The sequence below is a fragment of the Colossoma macropomum genome, unplaced genomic scaffold, assembly GCF_904425465.1.
Source record: "Colossoma macropomum unplaced genomic scaffold, Colossoma_macropomum, whole genome shotgun sequence".
NCBI lineage: Eukaryota > Metazoa > Chordata > Actinopteri > Characiformes > Serrasalmidae > Colossoma > Colossoma macropomum.
The window spans coordinates 26560152-26586330 of record NW_023494802.1 but is presented as its reverse complement, the minus strand read 5'-3'; the positions used below and the strand labels follow the sequence as shown (position 1 = coordinate 26586330).

At 41.2% G+C, this 26179-nt stretch overlaps 1 protein-coding gene across 2 annotated transcripts in view; it reads right to left on the bottom strand.

Annotated features, from left to right (window-relative positions):
• The window catches only part of plxna2 (plexin A2), a 267455-nt gene extending 242829 nt beyond the window's left edge, over nt 1-24626 (bottom strand). For both annotated transcript variants that reach the window (XM_036590910.1, XM_036590912.1), the window contains exon 1: nt 23998-24626. The gene's annotated coding sequence lies outside the window, so the exon portion shown is untranslated. The remainder of the gene's footprint in view (nt 1-23997) is intronic.
• Nucleotides 24627-26179: the final 1553 nt, after the last annotated feature.

The window sequence follows — 26179 nt, the reverse complement described above, 5'->3', positions numbered from 1 at the left end:
AGAGGAGGACAAGGGCTTATGCAAAGCTCTTAGAGACACTCTGGTTCCACCATTAAATGAATTCTCCAGCACCACTGGAAGAATGTGTGTAAGCCAGGAGAGGGAGAGAGTGCAAAAGGGTTGGAGAGATGGGGGAAGGGGGCATTCATAGACAGAGAACAATCCCCTCTTCTTTAGGATTACAGCTTGAAATATTTATCACAAACTGATGGGACACGACTTTTAACAATGGATTTGGTCAGATTTTAGACAATATTTGCTAAAACCTTTTGCCGTGTTATTGAAGACATAGACTGATTGAATGTATTAGCTGAAAGTTATTAATTTTTTAAATTATACATATTGATGATCTGACCATGGTTTTCACTACAAGCTTACTTAGCTGTCATTAGGAATGTGAAGGTTTTTTTGGTTTCCAGTTGCTTGTGGGTGGGTTAGACTGGCTTTTGACAGAATTTTGTAGGACTATATTTGGGTTTAAAGCTAAAGTTTCCAAGACAATTAAAGTTAAAATGTTTTTTTCACCTTGTTAATTCATATCCCTGGTCATACTAAGCACAAATCATCATATCAACCATCTAAAAGTCAAAAATTTTATTTTTCCATACTCTTTGATTGAAGTACCGTGACTTTTGGTGCTAACGTCACCATGCACCAGTGGACAGGGAAGAATAACATTCACCTGAAACAACATCTTTCACCTTATCCTTCTCCAGCTAGCTCAGAGACTTCCTGATACCATGTTTCATTTGAAATTCATCATGGTACAGTAGGAAAATGCACTATGATTTCCAACTCACACTGACTTGAAACCCGTAGTCATGAAGAAGATCTTCTTCCCGCCCCCTGTGATGGGACAATTTCTAACTTGGTCTTGATTCGCCTTTTTCCCCCTTTTGCCTTTACTTGGGAGTGCATCAGGAATCACCCCATAACTCATTCTGATATGGCTGCTCTAATGGAGAGACCAGGGTTAATGCAACACGCTTATTGATATTATCACATGCCGGGGCCCGGGCCTACTTTAAGAGAGAGGGAATTGAAATTCCGAGCAGGGATTCACTAAATCCAGCCCAGTGTGTGCACAGAATAGTAATAGAACAGTAGCACTGGCGAGAAGCTTTACAGACCACATTAATACCCAACTATACCTGTTGGCCTTGCCAAAGGAAGATGGCAAGGGGCTACTTTTTTGAAGCTTGCCTTTTATTGGAGTGCTCAGGGACCGATTTTGGAAGTGCTGTATGAGGCATTTATTTCACTCAAGTGGCCAATGTTGCCTAAAAACCTTCGTCTCCATCTCTATCTTTCTCTTTCAAACCTTCCATCCGTCTTCTTCTCTTCTGCTCTTTCTATCTAGCTCTGCATCTCTACATCAGCACTGGGGAAGACTATGACCAGATGAAAAGAATGCTCTCACTCTCCATTCCAATGAAGCAGACACTGTGTGTGCATTAAGCTTGATCAAAGCCTAATCTGCACATGTGCAATGATTAAAATTAGTATCTGTTTCAGTTGGGCAAGGAGGAGGAAAGGATGTTGGAGCCATCTGAAGTAATGAGAGAATGAAGGAGAGAGTGTGAGAGAGAGAGAGAGAGAGAGAGAGACAGAGAAAGAGAAAAGAGAGCCAGAGCGAGAGAGAAAATGTGCAAAAACCAAGCAGGAGCGACAGGCGGAGAAAGAGAGAGATGGCAAGAGAGTTTATGACAGAGAGAAAGAGACAGTGAAAGAAAAAGACACAGCACAACATGGATAGACAGACAAAGACAGATAGAGACAGAGAGAAAAAGCATGGGGGCTGCTGAGAAAAGGAGAGATCCATGAGTGGGCAATAATAGCTGGTGGCTGGAGCATCCTGCAGTTTTACCTCATTTACCTCTCCCTGCCTTTCATCATTAATAAAACCATCAGAGGTGCCGTGGCGGGGGGTCCGACAGATCAGGCTGTTTTTGACAGACGAGGCACAGTGAGCCAGCGAAATGAGGCCCAACACAGCCCAGGCGGCTGAGGGTCCCAGCTGCGGTCCCTCGATAATCGCTCTGTGCGAGGCGAGAGAGCGCCTTATCTGCCTAGTGAACTGGAGCAAATTGTAATTTCTCATTCATCAACACAAACAAGCATCTCTCAAACAAAACCAAAGAGAGACAGAGGGCAGCAAGTGTGTGTTGTTTTCTGCAGCTGGAAAGGGAGGAGGGTGAAAGGTGGCTGCGGTTCGCAACAGCAACCAGCAAAACAAAACTGGCGGCATGCATAGAGGAAAACATTCAGCAGATGTGGCATATCAGAATATCTGAATAAACTGTAAAACATTGAGGGGAGAATATGTACTCTATTTACCCTAAATGTACTCAATCAGCCAAGACACCATGCTTCGCATCTGTTTGTTTCCTTAGTCTTCCATCGAAGATATATGGCTATATGTAGCTAACAAATAATTGTTATCTTGAACCGGATCCACAATCAAAAATCCTTATCAACAACCTGCCTGAATATCACTAACTTTCTGCTTGCATATAGTCTGAAGAACTTGGGTCAGGAAGTCATTGAGTTAAGTGTTTTAATGTTGCTTCTTCAAGGAAATACAGGTGTAGGCCATGCTTAACCTCTTGACCATGACTCTTTTTGTCCAGAATTTCTCTGTCCACCAACCTCACTCCACCTTTGCCCCCAGTGGCTGGCATGCGTATCCTAAAAACCCTTCCCTTCTAGCTTGTGAGAACAGTCGCACCAGCACCACGACCCATCCGTCACACTTCCGCCGAAGGCAGCTAATATAATACCCCCTCCCATCACTGGTTCCTTCCTGTTCCTGTCTGCCTCAGTATCACAAGGAACAATCCAGTAGCTCTCTGTGGCATTCCTCCTCCTGTTCCCAGCCCTGAATGGGCTTCCGTGGGCTGCGGATGTTGTCTGTCATCACAAGCTGAGCACACGTTCACTGGAGAAACCGAGACAATGACTAAACAGTTACTCTCTGACTATAAAAGAAATTTATGAAAAGTCACAATTTACACAATTAATCCAAATGTAGTCAATAAGCCAAGATATCTGTTTGGTTTCCAAAGTTTGCTTCTTCGTTTTTACACTGGAGCTATGAGGGTAATGTAGAGGAGCATATGGTCCCCGGGTCATATGTTCCAGAGGTCCTTTGTTTCCAAGGCCCTATGTTCAGTTCTTTATATGATACATCATATCTCAAAATGATTCTTTAAACAAACCTATGAAAGGGTTTCCAAACTCATTGGTAAAGTCATAGTGTCATCAAAGATCATACGGGGAACAATCATACGGGGGTGATTTTTTTCCAAAAGAAAAGAAATGCACTTTGCCTTAGTAAGCTAGCTAGCTAAGCAAACACTGTTATTCAGGACATTTTATCGAAAAATCTGAGGGTAGAATACTTTTGAATAAATGCTTAGTCTGGTTGTGTAGTGCAATGTTTTGCAATCTTGTTAACATTGTGAAGTTGTGAACAGTTAAATGCTGCCTATCACTGAATAGATTCTTAATCTTGTTCTCTGAAATGTTCAGTCAAGAGTTTTGGGGAATATAGGGCCCTGGAAACATAGGGCTGTTGCCTAAAATTTTATTAGAAAATAAAGGACCTAGGGAACATAGAACCTTACAACATAGGGCCCTGTGAACATAGGGATGCAGCTAACAAAAAAAGGATGGATGTACCCTACTAATCAACAGCATGCAAACTGTATGCTTGAATCATCACATGCTTGCCTCACTGTGGTCAAGCAATCTTAAATATACTTACTTACGTGACATGACATACTGTACACAAAAATAGATAGAAAAATGTTGCACAGTATAAACAAAGTATAAATAGCCATCTTTTTTCAAGCCAAAATTATGTCTGCACACTTGTCTATTTTTAAAGCTAACAGTGTTATGCAATGTCAGAAACCACAAAAAGAGGTCAATTTGCAATTACTCAACATTTAACACATCTGAGGCACATGTGTGATGATTTACGCATGTTAATTGATATGGTATAAGATTCCATTACTTGTCAGCTACATTAGAAGTTCCATCCTTCAACAACACTAAGGCTGCATGATATTGGAAAAAACTGACATTGCAATTTTTTTCTGAGATATATACTGTGATACGAAAAATTACAAGAATTTTCACCAGATGACTTGAAAAGCTCTATTTGGAAATAATTAATCATTCTAGAGGGTGCATCTGCATAGAAAATATAATAATAAAAATAATTGTTAAAAAGGCTGAAAAATTACTTTTAATACACTGGTTGACTCATCATGACACCATTGTATTCATGTAATATTCTTCTATCAATACAGGATAAAGTCAATGATCTAACATCTCATGATATTAATAATGCATGCTGTTTGCCCTAAAATAAGGGGCTCATCTGTGAATGAAGAAGAGGAGTGGTGTCTAGAAAGGATCCTGAGGGCGTATTACAGAAACATCCTAAGTGAAATCTTATCTGTTTTCTCACCATGACAACTTCAGTTAGGACTGAATATAAAACAGTAGCTACTGCAGAACAACAGTTCCTAACTTCCCAATCTTATCCTAACTTCAGACAAGAAACAGCATCACAGAATCATCATAACTAAACAAAATTTTCTGAATACTGTCCAAACTTTAGGATGAACTTCAGTAGTGTCAGTTCTATGATTTTCACGCAATTGTGACAGGCAGCATAGTTCACCACTAGCATAATGATATTACATTTCACTACACTGCAAAACAAGCTTTCATTTGTGAGATGCTTTGTTCTCCAACTCTGTGTTTTAAAAAACCCCAGACGCTGTAGGCAAGATCTCCACCATCCCCTCTTATTACCTTTGTGTGTTAACGGTGTTGAAAGTTTGTCAGATAAAATATTATAGTGATGGTGGTGAATAATAATGCTAGCGTGGTCAGCTAAAGAGTTTGATAAACTGAAACTGCAGAGTGGTGATGATCTGACAAACAGCATGGGGTGTTCTCACAATTTTCATAACTGCCAATTTATTGTATTTTAGTTTTGTTTTGAACTTTTTTACATGGGTTAGGGTAGCTGTCTAGCTAACTAACTTACATTTATAACATTAGTTTTTTTTATTAATAACGTTGTGTTTACATTTCAGCTGTGCACGTAGGGTCGGTCGCTTGGTAACAGACATAACAGTTGATTTAATTCGCCTTACTTGACATCACACTTCCTGCAATGTGACTACTGCACATCGCGATGACAATGCTGAAACCCCTCCCTCTCTAAGTGTGTAGTAGAACCGTGGCCAGCAGGTTTTCTGCCATCGCCTGTCTGGATTTCGTTTTGCTTCTTCATGTTTTCGCTTTTGTGGCAATGAGGATTCACCTTCAATTGCTTTAAAAATAAGTTTGATCCTCCATTTGTCAAAATTTGGGTTTTCAAATTTATCAAAAAATGACATGGTTAGCCAGCACTGGCAACAACCACTGATTCTTCGCCAACCCTGGTCTTGGAGAGCTACCTTCCTGCAGAGTTTAGTTCCAACCTATATCCAATAAGCTGCCTTGCCCCTTACTTTAGTCTAATATATCTGATTCAGTCAATCAGGGACTTGGGAAGAGGTTGATTAGCTGTAGCAGGTGTGGCAAATTGTGGTTGGAAGTAGGCTTTGCAGGAATGTAGCTCTCCAGGACCAGGGCTCCCTAATCGCTCCCTATCTAGATATGAAAAGCTCATTCTAAGCTAACAAAAACACAATGATTTATAGTTACAGGTGATTATAGACCAATGAAAACATGGTTTTGTATATTCCATTTCTGATAATAGATTGCCCTAAATCTTACACACTGCACCTTCAAACAATGTTCTCTACCAACTAGTCAAAGATTAATAAGAGAGAAGCAAGTGTCATGGTAGCATATGCTAAGCTCTCAATCAAAATTACTTTCATCACCCAATATCATGTAGACATGGTATCTGAGGTACACAGAGATATAAAAGGCAATGAATGACGGCAGCAGCCCAGAGATTACTGGACGGGTTACTGTGACAATTCAATGAAAGTGGTTTATCATGTATTATTCTACATAAGGTGTAACCTCATTGGACATGTTCTGCAACTCTTGCACATTTTGCAAAGAAGACAAGAAGTGGAATGATCTAAGGCGCATGAAGTCTTTGTGGGTGGCCTCAGGTGACTGTGCCGGACTGGATCAGAGGCTCATTCGTCCCGGGATGAGGACGACAGCTCAAGCTGTCCATGCTTTGAGCATCTGCAGACAAGCCAACAAAGGGCCTTCATCAGCAGAGCAGACAGGAAGCCACGCAAGAGACAGGTGCGAGATCTATTCTGCGGAGATCGGTGTTTAGATGTGTGTCCATGAGTTAGTGTGTTAGCCCATTAATGTGGTACCGTGCTGGGCATCTGCCAAAGTCCTGCAAAGAGCATTGGGGAAAGGGTGATGGTAAAGCCAAGACAAGGCTTGACAGTGGAGGGCATGCACGAACACACACACACACACACACACACACACACACACACACACATTTATATATATATATATATATATATATATATATATATATATATATATATATATATATACACACACATATATGCACACATATACACACACACACATACTGAGTCTCCTCCCACTCCACTTTCCTTGTTTTCTCTTCTCCTCCCTGCTAAGAAAACAAGCATAAGAACAGAGGAAAGAAGGAGGAGTAGAGGGAGGGGGGAGAAATGCTGTGTGCTACAAGCTGGTAATTGTCAGCTTTGAAAAGCCACAGATGAAACGTGTAAACAAACAAACGAAGGAAAGACAATGCATTTTTAATCCCCTCTCTCTCGTAAACAGCGTTATTTTCCGGCGTGGCTAACTAAATACTTCGGCAGAGCCTTTAATTGACAGATTTGTTCCAATATATGGTAATGACAGGGAGAGATAATGAAATATTTATCGCTTCCACAAACAGCAGCAGTGCAATCGAGGCTGTGTCATGCACTTGTCTTTTACATAACACAGGCATTTCAGTTTCACTCAATATGGCCATCGATGCGAGGTGGGCAGCTGGCTTGCGCACCTCAGAGCTCAGACCTGTGGCCTATGGCATGGAGTGCATTCTTAAACTCAAACCTTGGGGAACTATGCCATGCCAGCCTTGGAGTGAGGTGCCTTAGGTCAAAGCCAAAACAAACAGAATTCAACTGAAAGGCTTCCAGATTTTTGGTTGGGAGAACATTTCTGCAAATGAACTGTATTCTCTCGGTGCCCCGATTTTTCTCGCCAAACAATGCTTGTGATATAAAGCCAGCGAGAGCAGGAACAAGGGCATGCAAAATAGCTACAGAAGCGCCATTCTGCTTTGCCTGAGGACAAAGCTGCCTTATAACACAGATTTAAAATGATAGTTCAGCGAAAATCTAACTTACACTTCTTTTTCCATTTTACTTCAAATGTATTCAATCAGCCACAGCATGTTTGGTAACTAAAGTTTGCTTCTTTTGTTCTACATTGGAGGTACAGCTAGCATGTAACGAACAATAACACTGCACCAATTAGCATCATGCAAAGTGTGTGGCTATTTCATCACACATTTGTCAATAAAATAATTTCATAGATACCTGATTAAGGGGTTTCTGACACTGTATGACATATTGTATCTAGGGTTACAACAAATATTCAGCCTTTTTTTTAATGTGAACATTTTGAATATACGTTCAAATCCCACAGAAACCTGTTAAGTTCCCTCTTAAAATTATTGTTCATTAGTGATGTTTTTTCATTAACTAAAAGTATTTCAAATAGATATAATTAAAAGGCATACATATAAAATGCAAAACACATTTAAAAAATTATACAGTGGAACAAAAAACTAATAAAATAATAAAAAAAAAAAAACAATTAAACGCCTGTCAAAATTATTTTCTTCCTTATAGAATACTTGAATACACAAGATAATATTCTATAAAATATTCCAACATGAAAATATTCTACACAAATAGGTACACATAGGCTGCTACTACAGGTGGGCAATATGACAAATTTGATAAATTTTGGTATAGTAATAAAAATATGAAATGACTAATAAAACAATAATAATAGCATGTTGTCAATATTGTTTGCATATTTCATTAAAAAGAGAACATAATTTGTTTTGTTTAACTGGATTTAGTACAGCACAGTATGTGAAATGTTGAATAAAAAAGTATTGTACTAACTGTGGCACTACTAGCACATCATGTCTGCGTGGCAAAATATTGATACATATTGGGCATTGTGAAAATGCATATACGTATCATGATATAACATTTTTGCCATATTATTTACCCTTTGCTGCTACTTCTATTTTTACACTACACGGCCAAAAGTATGTGCAGACCTGAGCATCACACCTATACAAAACTATGGGCATTAATATTCCCATTCTTCTGGGAAGACTTTCCACAAGATGGTCTGGGCATTTGTGAGGTCAGGCACTGATGTTGAACAAGAAGCCCTCGCTAGCAATCAACTTTCCAATTTGTTAAAATGTGTTCAGTGAGGTTGAGGTCAGGGCTCTCTGCAGGCCGTTGCAGTTCCTCCACCCCAAACTCGTCAAACCACGTCTTTATGGACCTCGCTTTGTGCACAGGGGCACAGTCATCCTGAAACATCATCTGCTATTATTGTGAAACAGAAGCATCCAGGAGCAACAACATGGGTCTACCGTTTCATGGCTGAGCTGCTGTTGCTCCTAGATGCTTCCATTTCATAATAATAGCACTTACAGTTGGCTGGGGCCAGGAGTGCAGAAATTTCATAAACTGACTTATGCCAAAGGTGGCATCCTATGACACTGCCACATTTAGTCACTGAGCTCATACAGTGGCTATGTAGTGGCCATGAAGTGTAGCTATTTAACATAGTTTTGTTCATCTGAAGTAAGATGAAAATAGCGCACATTTTTGCTGAACTCTAGATTCTCCTACTATGAGTCAATAACTATCATAGTCAATGTCAGATAAACCCAAAAGGCCAATGTCTACCTACTGTGCAGTGGGTAAACATAATTCCAAAGCCAAGCAATGACAGTAAACGAGTGTCACGCATGACATCCTCTCACCTTTTATGTGTCAGGCATTAAACAGCATTAGCGTGTAATCCCCAACTGTTACACAATGCAACATGAGACTATATTCATTCACATCTTTCAAGTAGAAACCTGCCCAGCTCTCTTCCACCAACCCCCCCCCTCATTTCTCTCTCTCTCTCTCTCTCCCCTTTATCTCTCTCTCTCATTCTTTCTTTCCCTATCTCTCTCTGGAGGCAGCGGCTCCAGAACAGTCATATTTAATCAACATCTCGGCGGACAACACAGGGGCTCTTCAGTCCTCTGCCAAGGCTCTCAGCGCTGTCACACTTGGGATAATTGTCTTAGATACCCTAATTCGCCAGTCGCTCTCCTTAAACGCAAAAGAAAAGGAGCATGATTGACCTACATTGCTGTTGATCTGTGAATTATACATGATGTCACCATTTGATTATTTATTTCCCACTGTGTAATTTGAGAGCTAAATGCTTATGTTCATAATCGTGCTTGTTTTTTTTCCTTTCCGGACGCCAGCACACGAGACTGACGGGCGATGTTGCTGTCATGTCTCACATTTCATTAGCTTTGACAACAGAAGAGTCATGGTATTAAATACACCAAGGCACTTCCACAAGGCCTGCATGTTTTTTTTACTGCTGCTACTCAAATCCATGAAGAAGTCTGGTGTCACAAGTGAGTGCAAAACACAACAAGGGAACAATGTCTGGATCTGTATGTCCCTTGGCACCACGTGAAGGCATTGTGACATTTCCAGATATGTTATTTGTTGCGTTTACATATATAACAATTGTCATTTTTCCAAGCTTTTGATGAGAGGACTGACAAGCAGTGAGAGGGAAACCGCAGCACTGTTCACATCCGAGTGCCAACCACATTTCACTATGCAAACACGCCAACTTGTCTCTGAAGGTTGTCCGGGGTTGAGTCAATAGCAAAAACATCCACAGACCACAGTGCTTTGGAACATCATCAGTTCTGCTAGCTCTATTCTGCCTATGAAAAGATCTTGTTTCTTGTCCAAATCATCCGTTAACTGTGAAGGCATCCAGCCCTATGTCCACCTACACTCAAAAAAGGTCCCCTAATGATTCTTGGCTTGCATGTATCGCTCTAGGAAAAATCTTTAATTGGGATAGAACTAGGCCTGGATAATATGACAATATGTATCGTTATCAAGCAAAATTACATCACAACAAGAGAGCATATCATCAATATCATATTTTAAAGAACACTCACCAACAGCATGTTTCATTATAAAGAGAGAATAATTGGGCCTGTTTGATTGAATTTAGTCTGTTACAGTATGTGAAATGCTGAAAAGAAATATTTTTTTATTAGTTTTTGCCATGTCAACCACCCCTAGAGTAAATCTTTTCATTATGTGGAGGTTCTTTAAACTACTCTCACATATTTCAGGTGCAAAAATGGTTCTCAGTTCATCTGCTGAAAGGTTCTTTTGGGAACCAAATGAGGTTCCTCTACTGCATCGCATCATGAGTGTAAATGAGCCAAACAAGGCAGGCGGCCAATTTTATTGGGACTTCCCCTGGCTTTCAAAGCAAAAGCATAGATGTTAAACACAATGGGTAGCAGAGAGAGAATGAAATGAAGTCGTTCCATCCTAGAACACTTCTCTAGTCTCATCCGCTTTATTATTCTAAGATTGGCTGGCCTGTGTTTTCAAAAGAGCATGTCCAGTACCCCTGGCAACAAGCTGGTACCTCCTCTGTGATTGCTGTCCCCTAGCATGCCCACATAAACCAGAACCTACCAGGGGGAGGAAGGGAGTGGCAAGCAGGGATGCTCTGTCGTTTCTCAGAGTTTTGAAGTCGAGAGTTTCAAGGTCTTTCATCATTGCTTTTGGTTTTGGGATTGTTTTGGTCGGCACTATGGAAAATGTTTATCTGGATGACAGAGGAACCATTTCTCTCTCTCTCTCCCGCTCTACCCTTTCCTCATTCATTCTCTTCCTCCTCTCCCTCTCTCTCTCTCTCTCTCTCTCTCTCTCTCTCTCTCATCTGAGGGGCTCCGTTTGCTATCTGGCTCAGGAATGAATTTGGAAGGCTTATCTCGGCTCTTTTCCCCAGCTGAGGCGTGGAGGATGTGTTAAGGCGTCTGCCTCCCGACAGGAAAGACGAGCTATATCTTTGCAGATAAGGCCGCGGCCGGCTTGAGAATTGTAACAAAGCAGACGGCTCAGATGCAGGTGAGTACACGTCAAGCGTACGTGCATGGGCCCATAGCCAAAGAATCACAGGTAGGTAAACGAAGGTTAAAGGCAATTATCTGCCCACAACAAAGGAATTGTTCCCTTCACCACATGGCAATGAACATCTGATGTAAAGAAAAAATGGACCATGTGTATGTGTTCCTTACCTTCCTTACCTCAGGTGAACAAGGGATCACAGAAAAAGAAGGAGAGATCGACATTTAATTATCTATCCACATGCAGCCTCGAAATGACAAGGGTCTGTATTGCGGTGAGCAGTTTAACCATTTTTTTTGCTATTTGAGTATGCAGAATTTTTAAATGCAAAAATCCTAATGACAAATAAATAAAAAATTAAAACATAAAGCATTTAACATATATTAATTGTACGAAAAAGATCCACGCCTAATTGTTCAGTGGATTTACTGATCTATATTTTTCTTGTCTTTATTTTTTCCACTGAGGTCCACTTATTACCACAGTCTAGTTTTATGTACCAGAAATGGTCATTATCATTTTCACATGATCATTTCCCAACTTCTCTTTGCTTTTCAGTCTTATCTTGTTGTAAAGATTGTCTGTCCTGTATTGTGCCTCATTCAAAAAGCACTCAAAGTTGTAACACTTCCTAGAACTTTAAGATACATGGGCAGAACTAAACGACTGTAAGCTAAATAGGTGGATAGATGTAAATGAGCTGGTTTAATCTATGATAAAGATTCTTGTGACATCAGAAAAACAATGAATTCAAAAGGGGCTGTTTTTGCGTAGTTTCCATACTCTACTGTATGGACTGGGAGGTAATTTTAATGTTTGCATACTACTTCAGACCCCTTTATTTGAAAAAAAGCAAGAGAAATGTAGTTCTCCATGATATGGACCCTTTATACATATGTGTTTTGCACGTACCGCAATATCAGCTGCTTGTGTCCCCACATTCACTGCAGTTCTATGTCACACGGTCAGATAAAGCATATTTAAAAGCTACAAGATAATACAGGATTTTACCCTTTTTTATATTCCAAACTCCACATACCTTATTTAAAAAACTGATTAAGTAAATGAATACATATTAGTTTGGATATCCATATATCTGATATCACATGACATTCTAAACCATATGACATAAACAGCATTATCCAAGCATTTTGATTCAGTGAGAGTCAGGCAGCGCTATTGGCTTGTAATTGGCCTGGCTCGCTCTCGGCAGGACCAAAACTGCCTTTAGCACGTCTTCCTCTACCCCTCAAACCAATGGAAGAGACAAGCCCCCAGCCTCCTCTCTGTAACCATGGCAACCGACAGGAGGCTGGACTCCTCACATCACAAGGGGGCAGTGTGGACCTTACAGCTCTACCTACATGTATCCTCTTTCTTTCTTAGCCCCCCCGCACATACACACGTCTGCCGAGTGCAGCTGCCCATTCGTCCAAATCTGCTGGGGCCCTCTTGCCCTCGTCTCTTTTCAATGCTCATTTATTGTCAACTTCCACACAAACAATAATGCACATAATGCAATCTCATTGCATGACATGAGCTAACTGATTACTGACGCTGTTGGGGTTGGTGTCACATTTGTAAAGAAGCTAAGTGAAAGAGCCATGCACACAATAAAAGTCTGGCTTTAGGACATCATAAAGAAAGTTAACGCTTCATAACGTAAAGGTAGTAACTCGTTTAGCACTTCTTTTGTTTTCAGCAGTGTGTGAACCGTTTTAGCAAACAAATAAGAATTTGTGGTGTGGGAGGCAAAGCTTTGGTGGTTTGTGCAGGAGACAAAAGGCCAATGAAAGCTCACCACTTTCCATTTTGGAGGCCCTCTTCAAGTTGGACATTAGCATTCTTGTGAGGATAACATGAGGATCTGGCACTGACTTACAGCCAAATATGAAGCAGACAAAAAAAAACAAATAACTTGTTATTCTCAGGCTGATGAGAGGATTGCTTACACGGTGAAATGGAGAGAGGGAGAGAGAGAGACATGCTGACAGACAGCAGAGCAATAAAAAGAAAGAAAAAGAGAGAAATGAAAGCAGAAAGAAGAGGAGGGAACAGGAAAGTAACCTGAATGACTTGAAGGAACAGAGCAGGTAGAACGAAAAAAAGAAAGACGGACAGTAGAGAAAGAGAGCAAGAAAAAGAGGAGAAAGAGAGAGGCGAAAGAAGAGAGCTTTCTTTTAGAGGGAGAAATGAAAGAGGGGAGAGAGACAAAGAACAAACAGGCAGAAGGGAGGAAGAAAGAAAGAAAGAAGGCAAGGGAGAGAGAGAGGGAAAGAAAGAATGGGAGACAAGACAGGGGAGAGATAAAAAGAGAAAGAATGAGAGGAAGAAAGCAAAGGGAAGAAAGAGTGGATGAGAACAAGAGAGAAAGACGAAGAAAGAGTGGCAAAAAGAGAGAAAGAATGGGAGACAAGAAAGGGGAGAGATAAGAAAGAAAGAATGAGCGGAAACAAAGCAAATGGAAGAAAGAGTGGATGAAAAAAGAAAAAGAAGAAGAAGCTGGAAAAAAATAGGAAGAACAGGGAGTAAAGATAGATTGAGGGACAGACGAAATAGGGGAGATAAAAATAAATTAGTGGACGGGAGAAAAAAGAAAAAGAAATAAAGAAAGAAATAAAGAAAGAAACGAAAAGAACAGAGAGAAAGAAAGAGAAAGAGAGGAGAGAAGGAATGCAAGAAACTAGCAAGAGGAAAATAGGGTGAAAGAAAGAGAAAGAGACAAAAAAGTAGACAGAACAGAACAGAGAGAAAAGAGATATGGACGGAGATATGAAAGAAGGGAAAGAGAGAACAACTGGGTGGAAGAAAAAAGAAAGTAAGAAAGAATGGAAGACAGATAAAAACGAGAAGAGACAGAATGAAAGAAAGAGGGGAGAGAAAAAAGGAATGGAAGGAAGAGAGAGGAAGTGGGAAAGTGGGAGAAAGAGAGAGAATCATACTCCTATAGTGAGCGTAGAGTGAATGCATGAGGAACCTGTTGTTTAAAGGAGCTGATGTATTGACCGTGGCAGGCAGACTGAGGCACTGAAAAATGGCCATGGCGAGGGAGTCTGTCCTATGGAAATGTGTCATGAAGGCAATTCCATTAACATCTTAATAAAGGCTGCCAGGGCCCAGGAGAGCCTTGAGGCACCGGCTAGTGCTCGTGACCAGTGGCTTCGGCTAAAAAAGAAACAGAGGGCTGCGCAGTTGCCCTGGCACCGTCTCGGCTTAGGAGCATTGTTGCGGCGTTTGTGTGGGGTTTTTTTTGTAAGACCGTTAGTCTTCCCAGAGGAATGGCCCCAGTGTGCACTCCCTCCATCATGGTCCACTAGTTCCCCTCTCTGCACTGTTTTTCATTTACTGTCTTCTCCTCCATCTGCCCAACTGCAGATCTAAACAAAAGCCTTTGTTTTGGCAAGCTGGCGGCTGCAGGGGAGAAGAAGAGATGAGTGGGGAGAGCTGGGTTCAACAGTGGCCCCTGGACCTGACTGGGCACGGACAGGCTGGATGAGTCTCTGTGGCACAAAAAGTGTTCTCCCTCTATCTTTGCATTCACCCTTATCTTTCTCTGGCTCCCTCTCTTAAACCTGGCAGCAAATTCTGCGGTAACAGCAGTCTTATAGGTTTATTGCATGTCACATTGTACAAGATGATGCCAGTTTCTTTATCTACAATAAAGAAAGATACGATAAAGAGTCTCTGACAACAGCCGACGATGAAAGAACACCACCATTATTTGCGAGCCATGCTATACTATATAACTCTACTGGCGGCTTTTTCAATACGTGTCATAGCAGCGGCCATATTTCATATTTTTGCTCCAAAATTGCTGACATGAACTTGAGAATGGTCCAGCACTCAGTGGGCATATCACCTTAAAGACCACTGATTTTAGTAAGCCCAGCATTCCATTTCTCACAACTACATACTCAAAATATTACATTTACAGTTACTGAAAAATGTGTTGTAGTTACTAGAGAAGGCAGCTGTCCGATACCAGGAATTGGGCCGATTTCAGCAGAAAATGTCAGAGTGAAATGCGATCCATTCATGTAACAAACCTAGCCTGAAATAGCACTCACTCAAACTGTGTGATATGACGTTGTTAGCTGTGTATTTCTTCCTGTGGGGCAGTAGAGGGTTTAAGTAGTTTGAGCATGATGTTCCATTTTTGATGCTCATCTTAAATGAAGTGCTTCAATTGTTCATAAAGCTTAGTAGCAAGAAAAAATATTGAAACAGCATGGGGCGATACTCAAAGTTTCAATATTGGCACTGGTAATGAAAAAAAATGTGGTATCGTGCCACTTCTGGTAGATGCTAAATAACTGATAGCAGTTTCTGGATAATTAGCCTTGGGACAAATACTTAATAATAAGCCTAGAGCACAGAGTAGACTTATGGCCCAAAACTTCTTTTACAATTTTGCGTCTTTCCATTATCATGGACTTTGTTTACTTCTTAAAAATGAAATAATAATTACAACACTGGTAATTTTGCAACTGTCCCTGTTGTAGTGTGCGAGTTGAAGATCGATGGGAAATAATAGGACATTAGTTCAGTAAAAACATGCAGTTCAGTAAAAGCTGTGGTTGTAGTATATTGTCACTGTAGGAACAAAAGCTCATATCTCCAAAAACATAACTCAAGAAGAAAAAAACATTCTTAATTTTTAACTCAAGTTAATATTATATGATTATATACTAAGCAATTGTGGACCATTTAATTGGCCCATCTGTCATGAAATTTTGACATGGACTGAAAGGCAGCTAACATCTTCAAATTCAGAAAAAAGACAAAATGGAGCAAGATGTCACCATCTTTGAATTAAGAACAGAATTGTAAATTTCAGAAGAACTTTACCATTCAAGACAGATTATCTTAGCCTGTTGCCTGCTCTTCTGAAACCACTTGCCTGAGGCTCAATGTACACGTGCTGAAACATGATTTAAGTCATGTTTTTCCCAACACCTGAAGCTTTTTTGTTTGAAACCTGATGCTGTGATCTTAGGATGTCCTAAATGTTTAACAGCTGCATTTCTACAATGATGTCATCTGTGTTGGCTACAATAAATGTGGCATTATTGTATGACATCAGTTCACAGAACATGTTTTAAAGTTCAGTTATGTGTGGGAATTAAACACTGTCTTACTATGGTTTGCATGAAATAAATCAATAAATGAATTACACGTTTTTAAACTGGTGGTAAATTAGTTTTTACCATCACTGGGGGCTGTTACTATGGTAACTCAGTTACAGGCACCAGGCACAAGCCTAGCATATACCTACCTTTACTTTCCTTCTCAGCCTGTCTGTCTCTCTCACTCTTCCATTCTTTCTAGATGTACAGCCCTGCCGAAGAGACAAACACTGACACACACACACACACACACACACACACACACACACACACACACACACACACTCTCAAACACAGCCATTCAGCAGGACACGCTCCTGATAGACATGGCCCAAACAACCAAAAGCTCACAGGCAAGCCACACACACACTCATCCAGCCATCCATCCTCCTCAGCCCAGCTTCCTGAGGCCTGCTCTTCACCACACACACCACACCATCTCATCAGGCCGGCCTCTAAAAGGCAGCGCAGGGTCCGGGCGTGTATTGTAGAATTGGGTGCGGAGCGTACGCATTGATTTTTACCTTCTGCGCTATGTGTTGCTCATACTAAAGCAGCCCTATTTGACATTGTTGCAGCCCCGTGGCTATCAATCTGAAAAGGCCTCAATGAGACGGCAAGCTACCACGCAGCACACAAGCACTCAAGATGATGAAGGCTGTGAAAGAGTGACTGGCCTTTTACTTACACGCAACTGCCTCTCCCACTGAGCTGTCCTCTAGTGCAGTTTCCTCTTAACTCTTATTGCCATAATGGTGTGTGAGTACACAAAGTAGTGGGGAAATGCCTACATCACTACAGAAAGCAAATACTTAGGACATTTCCTGAGAGCAGTATATGGTAGAAAGAAACTGTTGCTACTGTCACGAAAACACCTAATATGGCAAATAACCCTTTAGGAAAAAGGAAATTATTTCTAGCCTTCTAATTTTCATGACCTAATTGTTATACAACTTTTACCTGAAGTTGACATTTTAGCTCTACAATATACATGAACGGCAACTGCAATGGTACAGTTGTGAAGGAATTTAATGGAAATGAAGAGATGAGGTTCTTTCTCATAGTGACAATCAGTGGCTTAACTCCAAGCACTGCAATTACACTGGGGCCAACAGCTCTGGGGGGTATAACACCTTTATTGGACACATTATATCGCATTTTTACACCCGTGACCCATGTGTAACTATGATATTAAGGGACCCGTATCATAGAAAATGTATTTTACTCACTTTCTGAAGTAGTGACTTTGACTTTGATGTACTATGTAAGCCTCCAAAACTTTACATACCATTTGCTATCACTCCATGCACTTCATATAGGGAAACTATGCTGCAATGGCCTGTTTTGAAATAATTGTTATTGTGATGTCAAGTTACACACATCTACCTACACTGTAAAAAATGCTGTTTTCACTACAAACTTATCAGGCTGCCTTAAAATTTTGAGCTTTACTTCTAATAATCAAAATTTTAAAACAACTGGGTAACTATTTTGAGTCAAAGTATATTCAGCCTACAACAGTTTACCCCAACCCATTCACGCTCACATTACGTAGGGTGTTATAGCCTGAACTGTTTTTTAAATGAGACACAATACAGGGCAACCAATCAGAAGAGAGGTCATTTACATATATATCAGTCTTGAAGAAACAATAAAAGAAACAGCCTGTTTTATTCTAATTGATAAAGAGAGGTGATATGGTCATGTAAAAATTAATTATTTTTGTACATAAACCCATGAAAAATGTTATAAATAAATTTCTGGAAAAAATAAAATGCACAAAAAGTGTAAGATATAGGTCCTTTAATATATTTCACCATTAGCCTATGCTTGAGCACCAGCTTGCCTGAGATGTAGAAATCACAAGCAAACAAGCGAAGCAAATTTACATCACTTCTAATAATCATTTTCAAATGGAGGGCCAACTGATATTTTTGCACCGGGGCACATAAGATTCTAGTTACGCCTCTGGCAACATTATGGAGTTTTAATAAGCTATAGAATAAAAACTGAATGTTTCATGTACATGCTGCTATGCCACAATTAGTTCTTAACTACAGTACTGCAAACATTAGCCCATGTAGTCAATGAACTCAGACTGACCGCCACCTGCAAAGGGCTGACTACTCCCAGCCCACAGTGCAAAGCTGTAAATGTGTCAGCACCCACACTTTGCTGTGACCAATCTGGACACTGGCACCTTCCAAGCGAGAGCCTGTCCACCAACTGCTCCTGATAATTAGCCACATCGCAAAACACAGGCCTAATTAAGGTGTAGCTCAGCTCCGGGGTCAGCGCGGGCTCAAAGCTGAACGCAACAGTGGCAGCAAAGACAAATTATCACAGCATGATGTTTACAACCTTTCCTAGCGATAAAGGCAAACATTGGTAGAGAAGCATATCGTGAGGGCACCTAAGGACCAAAGGACAGAATGAGGAAGAGTCGGTTCTGCTTTTTTTTTTTACCACAGGGAACAGAATCTACTTTCATGGCCAGTCTGTTCATACCTTCATCAATGTCACACATGAACTGTTATCTGCGCAGTGTTGTTCTGTGAGCGGATAAACATGTAGACATGCTCGCGCACACACAAGTATATACACACTGTGTCCTAGAGAGTAAAGCAACTAAGGGTCAGCATGATAGAGATCTCTGCTGTGACAGCTGGACTGGTGAGAAGTCCAGATAAACACACACACAAGCCTTGAAGCCGTAAAGGAGGAGGCATGACCAGGCGCATTAAAACAAACAAACAGTGCAAGCGCACACACACACACTCAAGTTTGTTTTTATACAATGCCAGGATGAGTTGTTATATTATGTTATATATGTTTTTATATATATCTGGGATTATCAGATTTTTTTCTGTTAACTGGAAATGGCACATCTTTGTTTCTTTGCTCATAAAGAGGATTTTACATAATGAATGCACATCTCTAATGTAATCATGACTGAAAAAAACACTTTTTATAGTTTGGTTTTAAGAATGTGATTCTTTAATTTCAAAGTTTTAATTTTGGCTGTTTTTAATATTAAATATTTTAAATATTAAAACATTTTCTTACATTCTTCATCATCATTTCCAAATGTTTAGAACACAGGTGTCCAGTCTTATCTGCAGAGGGCTGACGTGGCTGACTGATTAAACAAGTAGAATCAAGTGTGCTTCATTCCATGCACTTTATTTTTATAATGTTGAAACGTTCAGTGAAATGTTTAAATGTTTAGTTGTGTTCCTGTACATTTTCACACTGTAAACTTCAAATTCATGGCAAAGGAATATTGATCCCATATGTCAGTTATCCATTGTTATATGTATAGACACAAAAAAGCACTGGCATGATATGTATAAGTAATTACCTATTCATAATCAGAAGTTCAACCCTAACTTTAGCCACAGTAACCAAAATAGAACATTTTAGAAAATAAAACACATAGCACTTTCCAAATCCAGGACCATTTTTTGGTCTTAAAAAGGCTGTTTGCTCCTGTTTTTCTGTTGACAAGGACAAGTCTGGACATTTTGGACATGAAAATGTACAAAAACAAACACACGCACACATACAAAGTAGTACAGAAATTAATAGAAATGAAAGAGTGTAAATGTGTGTATGTGGGGGGTGAGATCAGTGATATAGTGGGGATGGGCACAGAAAACACAGCCCCCCAAACACATTTTGTGCTGTTCACTCATTAAGAAATAGGTCAAGGATTCCGGCTGCATGCATAGCGACTTGTCAGAATCTCTCAGGCTAAACAGGGGCAAGCCTGCGTGCCTCTGGGAGAGAGAGGGAGAGTGAGGGAGAGAGAGAGAAACAGAGAGAGAGAGAAGTAGTGGGAGATACAGAGAGAAAGGTAGACAGAGATGGAGAAAGTCACAGAGAGAAAGAAAGAAAGAAAGAGATACAGCGATCGGTAGACGGTGATGAAAGTCTGAGAGATACAGAGAGGGGAAAGAGGGCGGAGGGAGAGAGAGTCAGGAAAGAGAGAGAGGAAGGATGCGTAAGAGTGAGAGAGAGTCAGGGAGAAAGAGAGCAAGCAAGGTTAAAAACAGAAAAAGCAGGGGGAGAGAGAGAGAGATAGAGAGGGAGAGATGGCAGCAAAGGGAGAGAGAAAAAGAGAGGGCAAGCAAAGTGAAAGAGAGAGCTGAGGGGGAGAGAAACAGACTGAGTGAAAAAGAGAGCGGAGGTAAGGTGAGAATGAGAGAGAGTCAGGGACAAAGAGAGAACAGAGAGACAGCCATAGAGAGAGAGAGCAAGTGAAGTGAAAGAGAAAGAGAGAGCAAAGGAAGACAGTCAGAGAGAGAGAGAGAGAGCGAGAGAGAGAGAGCAAGAGAGAGAGGAGTTGGTGAGGTGCAGCACTCACTGGTGACACAGCATGTAACTAAAACAAGCACTGCCTCATTCATGACCCACCGACCTCACATGCACCGCTCTCAAAATGCATTCAGCTCACGGGCCTTAGGGAAGAGGAGGGGGGTGAGGCATTACGAGTCTGATGTCACAGCTTAGAATGCAGAGGCGTCGCTAAGGACTCGCTCTGACTGACCGCACTCTCCGGGTCAGTGAGCAAGCGTTTCGCCTGACAGGTTAAAACCCATAGGGGGCGCTATTGAGCCATGTGGGCATGCTCAGAGGGTGAGGTTCTTGAGACCTTGGTAGAGGGAAGGACGGTAAGCTTATCTATCCAGCATCCTGCAGCTGCTTAATTCCTGTGTGGACAGACAAGCTCCTCAGCAAAGACCCAGCCGCCTGATGAATAGTGGCAAAAGTGAGTGATCAGACAGCAAATGTTTTAACAGCTTTGTGATGTGTCTTCACAGCTGCTGAGTCAAGCCGCACTCACAGAAAACAGCAAGTAATGCTAGTGCTATTTCTGCTGTGTTGAAACAAGGCGTGCTGATTGCCCCAACCTGCCTACAAACTCAAGCACTAGACAGTGGAAGGAGCAATGAACATGATGCTCATGGGACAAGTCCATTCAAAATGAGTAGAAGTTCAGACATTTTAGAGAGGTCCACAAACCCTCCTTAAGTGCATAATACCCCCCAATTACCCTTCAGGAAACTTCTGATGTGGCCAACCAACATACGCAAATCAATACCACGCACCTGGGCATGAGGGGCTGAAAGCCTATTTGACAATTTGACTCAACATTCAAGTCCAACTAAAGGGACTCATGCTGTGACGAGCGTCAGCAGGAGTGTTTACTTTGCTCCGCATGATTTGTAGATCAACTTCTAGGGAACTGCTAGGCACAGAGAATGAAGGCTGCATGTCCAGTGAAGTCCTCTCCTCTCAGCTTTGTCTAGTTAACCTTATTGACTGATGACTGTGTGATGTGGTGACAGTCAACAGTCTCTTTAGCCATCCATTACCTCATCAAAGGAGAATAAAGCCACACAAGGGTCTACGCTCGAAGCAGTCTGTAATCCAACCCCGTTTAACCCACCACCAAGGGAAGTGAATGTCACTTTCCAAATTACAATAAGCAAAATTGCTGGCTAAACCTAACTGTTAAACGCACTCTGAGGTCACTAGTACAGACTCTCTGTAATAGAAAGTCTGTGTATGATATAAAACTCTAAAACAAAACGGCTACTTAAATAATCCACTCAAGATCTGCCTCCTCAAAACATTCACGCTATCTGACAGGACGGTGAACGCTGCACGACGTTAATCATTCATGCTAAAATATTCAGTTACATAAACATACTGACATCTTCTTTTAAGCTATTCATGCTTCTTTTAGTGAATGATTTCACAGAACATTAAACCTACTCTCCCAAATCAAACACATATCCCATTCTCTGTGAGTTGTGATCATACAGTGCAGTCTTTTCAGCTTTTCTCTAAGGAAAACGCACCACTTCTACGTTAGGCAAAACTGGTCATTCACAAAGAAATATTGAACACTTGCCCTTTCAAGAGAGCAATTTTCATTTTGCCAGCATTTCCTTCGCCATCTGAGGTCAAAATGCAGTTCCGTACTCAGATGGAAAGGAAACAAAGATGTTAGGATGCCACACTTTGCCTATTTTACTCATTTTCACACCAAAGGAGCGGGAGCTGATTATGTAGTAAAGACCGTCTCATATGATTCTCCCCGTTCACAGCAGATACTGGTTATTTTAATGCAAAAGCAATTTTCTGCTTAAGGCAGCATTAATTTTCCTTACAGCTGAAGCATTGGCTGGCCATGCCTTGTGAAGGAAAAGAAAAATGTGAGTAGCCTACATCTGTTTAGAAACTAAAGTTTATATTAAACACTGGTTATAGCCATTATCCATCATCATTACATTGGCAAAAACACCTAAGCTACTTGTCTGACTGAATCCCACAAAATTACAGGCAAAAGGGGGAGTTATAGGCTATAGGCTATAAGAGAATACAGATAAACTTTTCTGCTGGTAGTTTCACTGCTTGTAATGATTAAAGGTATGCCTCTCTTATCAAGTGTGCTCTGGAGGGAAAAAATGCTTTTTAAAGGTCATAAATGAGACTAACTGATGAATTGTCAATGTTAACTGAAGTAACAGTTAATAGACAGCGTGCTGAAACTGCCTGCAGAAACAGACCCACTAGTTTACACACTGCTGAACTGTACTACTATCAGACCATCTGAGCTTCTTCAACAGTAGTGCTAGTTAACATCCAAGGTTACACAGCTATCTCTTGTCCTTCTTCTCTAAGGGCAAGTCTGAAAGCACTAAAGAAATTTTCGCAAAAGAGCTTTCCTGAGAAATTCTCATGGCACACCATCTCCATTGTTCATGTCTAAATTCATTAAAGAATAAAAGCTCTCACCATCATCCGAACTGCATCAAAGTAATATAGGCTCCGTTTGGCTGGAGGCCAGGGGAATGAGAAAACCATCACCAATGAACACTATCATTCACTAATTCAATCATCGCTGCCCGTACCCTAACCCAGTGGTCACCAACCCTGCTCCTGAAAATCCACCTTCCTGAAGAATTCGGCTCCAGCACATGCCTAACACACCTGGTCCAACTAATTAAGTGGATTGATCTGGCTCTGGATCAGATGTGTTAGAAGTGAACTTTTCAGGAAGGTAGGTTCAGGAGCAGGGTTGGTGGTCACTGCTCTAACCTGTCATTTATAATACCCTGACCAAGGGTTGATACAGTTTGAATCAATGACACTACGCTATTAATAATCCACCACTGAATTTGAACTTGTAGACGGGTTTGTTACAGTGCAGATGACCGCACAGTGTTTCACATCAGCGATATATAAAACGCGCTCTTCTATCAGAGTAATTCAGCTTATCCTGGTTAAAATATGCATATGGCCCAGCTGTCAACAGTAGGTCATGCTCTCTGCGCCGCGGAACAGGCTGAAGTTGGCGTCTTATTCGAATTTTCCGTTCCACCTTAAATGCTGTAGCAGTTGCACTCTCGCGCTAAAAGGCGCCAGAACGTAACTGCTGCACTATTTAAGGAGGAACGGAAAATTCGAATAAGACGCCAACTTCAGCTTCGTTCAAACTGGGCACGTAACCCATTAGTATTCGCGGCCACATGTCTTTCTCTCAAACACACATGTATAAGCATCTGTAGACTTAAATGCAGTCTTCCAGCACTCACCTCACAAGAAACAGCAAGCTGCCCTGGGTTTAATGAAGTGAAGCCTCAGTGAGGATGTGCTCGTATTCTATTCTTCCCTCTCTCGTGAGCGCTCTCTCTTTTTTTCTCTCGCTGTCTTTTCCTCAGGTTGAATATATCCACATCGAGTAGAAAAGGGTCCACAGGAGAGAAACGGTTCCCCTCAGAAAATGTCAGGAGGGCTTGAAAACCAGAGCCGCTTTTGCCAGTGTTTAGTCTCTCACAACCACGCCGGCATCACTAAGGCTAACTGTTACACAGCGGCTTTCAGCTGCATGTCCCGCTCTTCTGGTTCGGGCGATGCTCGTTCGCAAACAGCGGCCAGCTCCACGACATTCCCTCACTGGAGGAGGGAATGTGTCCTCCTTCCACTGCCGGCTCGACCTCGCTCCCTCACAGGCTGCAGGCTCGCTGCGGACATCCACTACATACACACACACTCTCTCTCTGCTTGTTCACTTCTCCGACGGTTCCACGCCGGACTGGCACGAGGCTAACCGGAGCCTGACAGTGTACGGCATCTCTGCCTGTCTCTCTCTCTCTCTCTCTCTCTCTCGCCCTCTCGCTCTCTCTCTCTCTCTCTCTCACACACACACACACACACGCTCACACACTATCTCTCTCTCTCATACACATGCTCTCTCTCACACGCTTACACACATACACACACAGTTTAAAGCCAGCCCCCCTTCGGCCGCCCTTATTAGCATGTCGCATGTTTTAACCGTTTCGGCTCGAAGTAGTCCGCGCGTGCACGCAGCGAGAACACGCGACAGAAATTAAAACGGACAAAATTCAAAATGAATGAATAGTAAACAGTGGCAGCGTATTTCATTCTAGAATGGGCCTTAGATTGGTGGTGGGAATTTCGCCAATCGCTTAGGAATATAACACAACCTGTAAACTACCCACATACATGTAATGCCACTATCTATATATGTACATTACTATTTTTTTTTTTATTATTTAATGCCTTTTTATTAAGTGCCCTTCCAACTCCTGGCAGCCATAGATAGCAGTTAGTATTTGTCCACATTATCACGTCAACACGCACACACACACACACACACACACACACACACACACATATTTGTGTGGGTAGGTGTGTGTGTGTGTGTGTGTGGTGTGTGTGTGTGTGTGTGTGTGTGTGTGTGTAATTTAGTGTATATTATAAAGTATATATTATAAAGAACATAGAAAAAATATATATTATTCTTAGTGTCCAGAATAGGTAGGGTCGAGCGCGGGCTTCTTCTGCTTAACCGTCTTCTCACTTCTTCCAGTTTCAAATCGAACTGACAGCGTTTCTACTCAGCAAAAACATCTTTCCGAAAGCATCTTAGACAGGCTTGAAAAAAAGCCTTATGCATGTCACATTCTCTACAGCAGAGTGACTTGACCACGTTTTATGGAGATAACGTTAACCATTTAGCCACAGTACAACATCTTGAAACTCACACATGTTATGTGAAACATCGCATCGAGAATAAAATATTTAGGAAGGGAACGGCTTAATGCATGGGGATAGGGGTATTCAACGTGGGTAGAGCGAGAGAGAGAGAGAGAGAGAGAGAGAGAGAGAGAGAGAGAGAGAGATATGCCCACTGTCAGCAATTCTGTTAGTGCAGTGCCATCTATGGGCAGAAAATTGGAATTACAACATCTTCTCCAGTCTACATCAATTGATTGACTTCTACTTCTGTACATTGTCACTTTCCATCAAAATGTTATACATCTTCAATAAAAACATATTTAGACATTTGTAAACATGAATTCAGCCAATGCATTTCTTTGGGCAATACATTCCACTGAAGAACGCTACAGTGAGTGCTTCTTGTCTGTGTTACTGTTTATCTAATTCTTTTGGCATGATTATGTACATTTTGGCTACTTGCTTATAACTTTTTAACAGAGAATGTATAGCTACATAGCTCCTTTTTTGCCTTTAATAATAATAAACAGGCTAGTCATTTTATCCATTAGCAAGAAATTATCATTAGGTGTTTCGCAGAGGTGGTTACTAGTGATGGGCAATTTGATCATGTTTATCAGTATCATGATAAATTACAGTACATTTAATCACAGTATACTTTTCTGTGAATGTGATTATTGTCAGTACTTAAAGAACACTGACCAGCTGCGTGGTTCACTGGTAAGAGAGCAT